Source organism: Arachis ipaensis, chromosome B07 (assembly GCF_000816755.2).
Source record: "Arachis ipaensis cultivar K30076 chromosome B07, Araip1.1, whole genome shotgun sequence".
NCBI lineage: Eukaryota > Viridiplantae > Streptophyta > Magnoliopsida > Fabales > Fabaceae > Arachis > Arachis ipaensis.
Genome location: NC_029791.2, coordinates 101,474,460 through 101,483,548, shown reverse-complemented (window position 1 = coordinate 101,483,548; position 9,089 = coordinate 101,474,460). Strand labels below are relative to the sequence as shown.

Here is a 9,089-nt window from a genome sequence, read left to right as displayed (position 1 = left end):
CATACTGAACTAGGAGAATCAATAACACTATCTGAACTCTGAGTTCCTATAGATGCCAATCATTCTGAACCTCAATGGATAAAGTGAGATGCCAAAACTCTTCAAGAGGCAAAAAGCTACAAGTCCCACTCATCTGATTGGAGCTATGTTTCATTGATAGTTTGGAATTTATAGTATATTCTCTTCCTTTCATCCTATTTGATTTTCAGTTGCTTGGGGACAAGCAACAATTTATGTTTGGTGTTGTGATGAGCGGATAATTTATACGCTTTTTGGCATTGTTTTTAGTATGTTTTTAGTAGGATCTAGTTACTTTTAGGGATGTTTTCATTAGTTTTTATGTTAAATTCACATTTTTCGACTTTACTATGAGTTTCTGTGTTTTTCTGTGATTTCAGGTATTTTCTGGTTGAAATTGAGGGACTTGAGCAAAAATTAGATTCAGAGGTTGAAGAAGGACTGCTGATGCTGTTGGATTCTGACTTCCCTGCACTCAAAGTAGATTTTCTGGAGCTACAAAACTCAAAATGGCGCGCTTCCAATTGCGTTGAAAAGTAGACATCCAGGGCTTTCCAGAAATATATAATAATTCATACTTTGGCCGAGTTTAGATGACGCAAAAGGGCGTTGAACGCCAGTTCTACGCTGCTGTCTGGAGTTAAACGCCAGAAACACGTCACAAACCAGAGTTGAACGCCAGAAACACGTTACAACCTGGCGTTCAACTCCAAAAAAAAGCCTCTGCACATGGAAAGCTAAAGCTCAGCCCAAGCACACACCAAGTGGGCCCCGGAAGTGAATTTATGCATCAATTACTTACTTCTGTAAACCCTAGTAACTAGTTTAGTATAAATAGGACTTTTTACTATTGTATTTTCATCTTATGATCTTTTGGAAGATCCTGGATTGTATTTTCGATCCTGTGATCTCGTTTTGGGGACTGGGGTGATGCCTCCAGACGATTAGCCATGCAGTGATAGTGCATCGGACCATTTTCCAGAGAGGATTAAAAGTAGCCATTGACAATGGTGATGTCCTTACATAAAGCCAGCCATGGAAAGGAGTAAGACTAATTGGATGAAGACAGCAGGAAAGCAGAAGTTCAGAAGAACGAAAGCATCTCTATACGCTTTATCTGAAATTCTCACCAATGATATACATAAGTATTTCTATCTTTATTTTCTGCTTATTTATTATTATTATTCGAAAACTCCATAACCATTTGATATCCGCCTGACTAAGATCTACAAGATGAACATAGCTTGCTTCATAACAACAATCTCCGTGGGATCGACCCTTACTCACGTAAGGTTTTATTACTTGGACGACCCAGTGCACTTGCTGGTTAGTTGTATCGAAGTTGTGAATGAAAAACGATTTATTAAGACGTGCGTACAGAGTTTTTGGCGCCGTTGCCTGAGATCACAATTTCGTGCACCAGTGACCTAAAGGGGTCTATGGTCACAGTTTTGGGGGTGACCTAAAGGTGTCTATGGCACGATTTTTTACACTGACCAAAAATGGTCTATGGTCACAGTTTTTCGGAAGGGTGACCTAAAAAGGTCTATGGTCACGGTTTTGGGGGGTGACCTAAAAGAGTCTATGGTCACGGTTTTGGAGAGTGACCTAAACGAGTCTATGCCGACGGTTTTGGGGGCAACCTAAAGGAATCTATAGTAACAGTTTTGGGGGTGACTTAAACGTTGAATACTATTAATTTTAAATTAAAAAATAATTTAGAACTTAATAATATAAAAAATAATTTAATAACTTAATAATGGATGAAAAACTAACCCATCATCAGTGACCACTTATAATGCCAAATTCGTTTTAATTATAGTTTAAGTTTTAGCCATGGTACAGTATAAGATAATTGGAACAATATAAAAATTAATTTTGTACACTATACGGCGCTGTTTCATTCACTAAGGTAACCCAGTACCCTAATCCCATAGTTATCAAATCCGGCTCGACCTGGCCGGTTCGACCGAAAACCCGGTCACTCGATCACCTGGCCGGACCGAGCTTCCAGTTGAACCATTCATGCAACATGTAACATCCGCATTTTTGAAAATCTAAATATAAATAAATTGTAATTTTATCTAATTAAGTTTAAACTTTATAATTTTAGAAATTATTCTATTAGAAATAATTAAATAGATTTAGAGATAATTTTATTTTAAATCAAATAAGATTCTTGAGTAATTTTATTATAATTGAAATATTTTGTATAATTTTAGTAATTGAAAAATAAGAAAGTATTGTACAATTTAATTTAAGTAACTTTTATTATGAAAAGTTATGAGTTATTATTAATTTGAACTCTTTATTTTATAAACTAATCTATTAAGAGTAATTAAATTAGTTTTACTAATATTTAGAATTAATTCCATTAATATTCTTGTGTAAATTTTATAGTTGGTTATTTTATATAATTTGAAATTAAAGATATGATAGAAATATAATGAAAGGTCATATAATTTGATTTAGGTAATTGATATTTCGAGTTTAACCGTATTTTATATAATGTGATTAGTATATTTACTTTATAATTTAAATTAGAAATACTTATTTGAGTTCATTAATAAATTGATAAATAAAATTTTATGTATTTTAAAAGTAATCTTTATAATATTATATTTGAATCTTAAATTGTTATTCTATCTCAAATATTTTATAAAAATGGTTATATTACTCATATATATTTTTCCTTAACCCTAAATTCCTAATTAAAAACCTAATTTTGCCCTAAATTGAGAAAACACACACGCAAAACACATTCAAAACGGGAAAGAAAGGAAACAGGGGAAGCTCGAAGGGGATGAGGGAGAAAGGAAGAGAGGGAGGAGGAAGGAACGGCGCCGGTTGAGACCTTGCCGCCGTCACCGTTGCCATCGTTGCACGAGAGAAGGGAGAGGCTCGCAGTGGAAGAGTCGAGAGAGAACCTAATGCGAAGAGAGGACAACGCATGAGAGGGAGACAGAGGTCGCGATGGAGCTGTCCCGCCGCCTACGCCGCGCCCTACCACCGTTGCCGAGCTTCCATAGCCGCCACGTTTCACCGCCGTTGAGGGTGTCTCCACCACCGAACCTTGGTCGATGCTACTGCCACTGTACGCGAGAGGAAGAGGAGCGATGAGACAGAACACAACTGAGGGAGAGTAGTGGGTTGTTGTCGGCGCCGAAATTCTTGGGTGCCGCCGTCGTTCATGGTGAGTTAATCGTGCCTAGCTACCACAATCACCACCTCTGAACCTTATTTGCTTTGTAACCACCTTCTGTTTATTTCTGATGTTCCTGGCTCTACTGTATTTGTTGGAATTGTCAATTTGCCATCAGAGAAAGCAAGCTGCCGCCGCCATATTTCAACTTGGCCAGCATCATCCTCCTTGTTCTGATTCCAATTTCTCCAATTTTGAAACCATAACACTCTCATCCTTGCTCAGATTCTATTTCGTTCCTCCACGATGTACTTGTTCTAATCATGGTAGTCTTTGTCTTTATTTTATCTCAGCCCTTTTGGCTCCCATTTTCTACTACAATTAGGTCAAGTATTTACGTTGGTGCTGCCTTGGGGCTGTTGAAGCTACGGCTAGTTCTGTAGTAGGTTGTTGCTGCCACCAATGCTGGTTTAGGTAGAATGATGAGGCTGCGATGTTGAGGGCGCAGTCCAGCCTGCTGTCTCGCCATAATTCTGCCTTCAGTTTCTTTTAATTGCGACATCGAGGTAGGGGGTTTAACTTAAACGATTTTAATTTAAGAATGCTCACAAAGTTTATTAAATAATTGCAAATAGGTTTAATTGTTGTGAATAATTGATTGGCTATATGGATGTTGAATATGATTGAGCTTGTTGATTTTATGAGATTGATTGTTTATGTGTGAATTATGAATTGTTGATAAATGATTGCTGATAGTGTTGAATCTTGATGTTATTAGTTGATTGCTGTTGAGCTGGTTATTAGATATATTATAATGGTGGTGGACTTAGTTGGTGTTTGTTTGAAATTGATTTTGAGAGGAATTGAAGGTTGAATTTTGAAATATTAAATCTTTGTAGGAAGCCTGATTTTTTTGAGATAAACGGCAATTTTGAAAAGCAAACCAGTAATTCGATAATGATCGAAATAATGAGATTAAAGGTTAAAGTGAATTACAATAAGTATAGTTGCTAAGATTTAAATTTTGAAGGTTTCGTATTAATTAGAGAATTAGTTATGATTTTTCAAAGTTGTATTCTAAAATCAAATTTTCTGCATTACTTTTAAACGAAGTCAGAAACTTTGAAAAGCTATAACTAATTCTGTGATGATCGGAATTGCATGGGACTAAGTCTGGATCAAACTTGGAAATGTATAGATCTGGACTGGAAATTTTGAGGTATTTTCTTTAAATACACAATTTATGGTGAATTTTTAAAGTTAGGTCGATAAATCTGCCCTGCAGCAGAAAAGTTCAAACAGGGCAGCAAATTGTTTGTCTTGCTGCAATTTCTACAAGCTAAGTTTTGGAGCGAAACCAATTTTGTTTTAAAATTTGATTAACTTGGTTTATTGCTCTAAAACTTCAGAATTTTAGGAGTTAAGAATTGGGAGTTGTGGATTTTTGAAAGTTAATGATTAAAGCTGGAGAGAATCAATTTTCAGCAAGTTATGCATCAACTTCCAATGCTTGTAACTCTTAGAATTGAAATGAAATTGGGTTGCAACCAAGACACACTTATTGTTAGATAAGTTAGGAGTTTATAAACCAAACTTTAGCCTATTTAAGTTTTGTAGTAAAAGTTATACAAGTTGAAAGATACTAAGCTTGTTGGTTTCTAAAACAGATTTTGATTTATTTTTACCTAACTTTCAAGTTATGTAACTTCTTTATTAAAAGTGATATTGACCTGGAACTAATTGAGAAAGAAATTTGGATAAGTTAAGTTTAACCATATTAATTTTAAAGGTGGTTTAATTTAATTTGAATTTGATATGGAATTTTAAATGTTGTACGCTGCTGCTGTTTTCTAGTTTTTAAGACACTGCAGAGCAGTCACGGTTTTACTTCTATTTCCGAAGCTAGAATAAGCGAAAAATTATAATTTTTAGTTATTTAGAAAGCTTAATCCGAGACGGTCATTTGGGCATAAAGTTTTTGTAATTCCGAAATTATTTGATATTTTAAAAATAAATTTGAGATTGGGCTGCCGATGTTGCTTTGGTGATTACGTTGGATATGAAATTTAAGAAATAGATTTTCTATACTATTATCAAATATTTTTGAGAATATATATTGTTATGGTAATTAATGATAAGAGGTTGGCGAGATGTAGAGAAAAAAGGAACCCGAAAGGGTGGCTAAGTCCTATTTTTAGAGGAAATTATGTCCGAATTTTTTATAAAAGTATAAGGATTTAATTAAAATAAATTTAACGCATGATGATAACTTCAACAATTCTTTTGAGAAAAGAGTAATATAATAAAGAGATATTTGTTTGTTTGTATGTTTGTTTCTTGAAGCAACCCACGAGATATTTATTTGTTTATCTGTTGCATTGAGGCAACCCAAAAGATGTTTGCTTATTTATCTGTTGCTTGAGACAATCCAAGAGATGTTTGTTTATTTATTTATTGCTTAAGGCAACCTAAGAGATGTTTGTTTATTTATCTGTTGCCCTGAGGCAACCCAAGAGCAATTTTCTGTTCCCAAGAGTATATATTTCTTGCGTTCGCTTCGTCGGAACCAGTGAAGCAGCATCTGCTCCCTCGGGTGATGGTGGTGGTCGTCTTCTCAACCAGGTGAGCTCCAGTTTTCAACCCTATTTTTTCTCTAGTTCAATGTTGATTTCAGTGAATTTGGTGGTTGTTGAATATGGTTGTTGCTGTTTCATTTAGTTTTTGGAGTTGTTGGCTTGTTGCTGTTATTTCTCTGCTTCGATGCTAATTTTGGTGAACCTGAGCAAATTTTAGAGTTGTTGTTGTTCTTTCTGGTGTTTGTTGAATGTTGATTTTTTAGAGTTGTTGTGCTGTTCTTTCTCTGGATCGATGTTAATTTCGGTGAATCTGAGCAAATTTTAGATGTGTAATGTTAAATACTTGTCTAAACTTTCAAAAGCTTTTAATTTTTAGTATATGTGTAATGTATATATATGTTTTGATGATATGTTTTTTTCCCTAAGTTGAAGAAAAATAAATGTAAGTGTTTATGTCTAATGTGACTTTTCTTTGTATGTTAATGAAGTAGGTGCTGAGCTTTCATATGGTAAAGTGGTTGAAACAAAAGTTTCTGAGCGTTGAGAAGGAAGCATAGCAATACCAGAAACAATCTATCCTGGCAGAGTCTGAATTGTATTGCTCTCACGTCTGTGGAACAATTTTGTTAATAGTTTCTACTTAGTGTTAGTGTGTATGTCACTGTATAACTGAGATTGAGACAAGTGTATTCACTCAACTATATTGATATGTTAGTTGGTTACTTTAATCACAACTTATCTTAATTGTTGATTATCATTTTTTATTTTTAGATTTATTTTGTAATTATCATCATTTTGGGATGTGATTATACTTTAAAAAAAAAAAATCTCATAAAACAAAATAGGCTATGGTCATGGTTTTAAGGTGGGGTGACCATAGAGGCTATGGTCACGGTTTTAAAGAGGGGTGACCATAGAGGCTATGGTCATGGTAAAAACCGTGACCATAGATAAGGCTATGGTCACGGTTTTAAGGAGGGGTGACCATAAAGGCTATGGTCACGGTAAAAACCGTGACCATAGATAAGGCTATGGTCACGGTGACCATAGAGGCTATGGTCACGGTGAAAACCGTGACCATAAATAAAGCTATGGTCACGGTTTAAGGAGGGGTGACCATAGAGCTATGGCCACAGTGAAAACCGTGACCATAGATAAGGCTAAGGTCACGGTTTTAAAGAGGGGGTGACTGATAAACCATTATTTTATGATTTATATTGTGTTTAATTGTGTGGTTTTATCAAGTCCTTACCCACTTATTCATATGATTAGCATGTATTTACAATTCCTTCCTAAAATTGTTCCATGGTTGAAAACTTGCTTCCTATAGATCTTTTAATTATGTATTTTTATCCTCCTTTATACCATTCGATGCTGTGATCCGTGTGTTAAGTGTTTTAGGCCTCAGAGGGTGGGAGTGGCTTAGAGAATGGAAAGGAAGCTTGCAAAAAAGGAAGAAACACAAGAAACTAAGGAGATAACTAGCGAACAATGACGCGAGCGCATGGCTCACGCGAACGCACGAATTGGAGAAATCACAGTGACGCGAACGCGTGCCTGACGCAAACGCGTGGATTGAAATCTGCACGAATGACGCGAATACGTGAACGACGCGAATGCGTGGCAAGGAAATCGCTGAATGACGCGAACGCGTGGACGACGTGTACGCATGACCTGCACGATCTGCAAAAATTACAAGATACGCTGGAGACAATTTCGGGCCGCGTTTTAACCTAATTTTTGGCCCAGAAACACAGAATAAAGCAAAGGAATATGCAGAGACTCGGGAGGCATCCACACACATTGAGATTCATCATATTAGGATTACTTTAGTTTTGGATCTGAATCTAGATTAGTGTTACATTGATAGTTTATGCTTTTGTTTTGGATTGTGGATGTTGAAGAGCCATTACCTTCGTGAAGACTTACTTTAGTTTGTTTCCTTATCCTTTCCTCTTTTCAGTTGATTATTGACTCTATTCAATTAAGTATGTTACATTTTGAGTTTATTAATATATAGAGTTATTTTTATTTTTAATTAATTTTAATTCTCTCTATTTTATTTTATTCGATTATGTCTTCTTATATTTTTATGATTATTAAATCCATGTCAATGGAGTAGAAATTCCACTTGACATGGGGGTTAATTGAGAGGAGATACTTGAGTTAGAATGCTCAAGTGCTTAGTTACATTGGACGTTGTAGGCTAATTTTGTACCTACTAACACTAGACCTCCCCAAAGGAGAGGACTAGGAATTGCGGGTAAGAGTTAGTTCAATCACTATGCTTTCCCTTATTCAGTAAGGATTAACCAAGTGAAACAACAACCTCTTTACACTACACTTGAGAAGATTCCAACAAGGATAGAACTTCCAATTAATTATTCCACCAGTCAAGACATTTTAATATTAATAATAATTCTTAGTTGATTGTTTTAATTTACAATTACTTTTAATTACTCATTATCCGACTTAAACTTTCTAGAAATTTTTTGATTAATAAATTAGCACTCTTTTCTGCAACTCGTTGGGAGACGACCTGGGACTCATACTCCTAGTATTTTTATTTCTAAAATCTGTGACAACCTCTTTTAAATTGGTGAGGTAGATCTTAGCTGGTTAAGAGCCATACGTGCAACGCTATTCTTTTATTTGAATTCTCTTAATTGGTTAACTTCTGCCACGCACTAATTTTTGGTGCCGTTGCCGGGGAGTTACAATAGTGTGCTAAATTATTAATTGGTGTACATATTTTATTTTTAATTGCATATTTTATTTTTATTTCTGTTACCATGAGCTTCATGTCTTTCTCATTGAATGACGCGTTCATTGCCTGATCCGAGGTTAGTCCCATTTGACCCTGAAATTGAAAGAACTCTTTCACATATTAGATGAACTCGACGTCGGTTAGCCTCTGAGGGTGGTGAAGTGATTGTTATCAATTCACCAGTCTCATCTGAGGGCGAATCTGAACCGCCATCTGAGAGCGAAACAAGCTCATTTACTACTGATTCAGTTGATTCACGTGCAGGTGACATGGCAGAACCTAGGAGAATTACTCTCCAGGAGGCAGGAGCCCCGGACTTCACACTGCAACCGTATCAAGTGCGTCATCCAAATCTGGCTACAGGTTTTGAACTGAAGACTGCACTAATCAACTTGATGCCCAAGTTTCATGGCTTATCTACTCAAGAGCCTATCAAGCACCTTAGGAATTTCCAAACAACTTATTCTACTGTTAGGCGTCATGGTGCATCTGAAACTTCTATTCTGTTAACCGCTTTCCCATTTTCTCTTGAGGGAAAGGCGAGGGAGTGGTACTACACTCAACCTGAAGTGACTATTACTAACTG

The 9,089-nt window shown here is 35.8% G+C and overlaps 1 long non-coding RNA gene across 1 annotated transcript in view; it reads left to right on the top strand.

Moving 5' to 3' along the window:
* The window catches only part of LOC110264296, a 12,048-nt gene extending 5,675 nt beyond the window's left edge, over positions 1-6,373 (top strand). The window contains exons 2-3 of the long non-coding RNA XR_002350202.1: positions 5,032-5,035; positions 6,225-6,373. This is a non-coding gene — a long non-coding RNA (uncharacterized LOC110264296). The remainder of the gene's footprint in view (positions 1-5,031; positions 5,036-6,224) is intronic.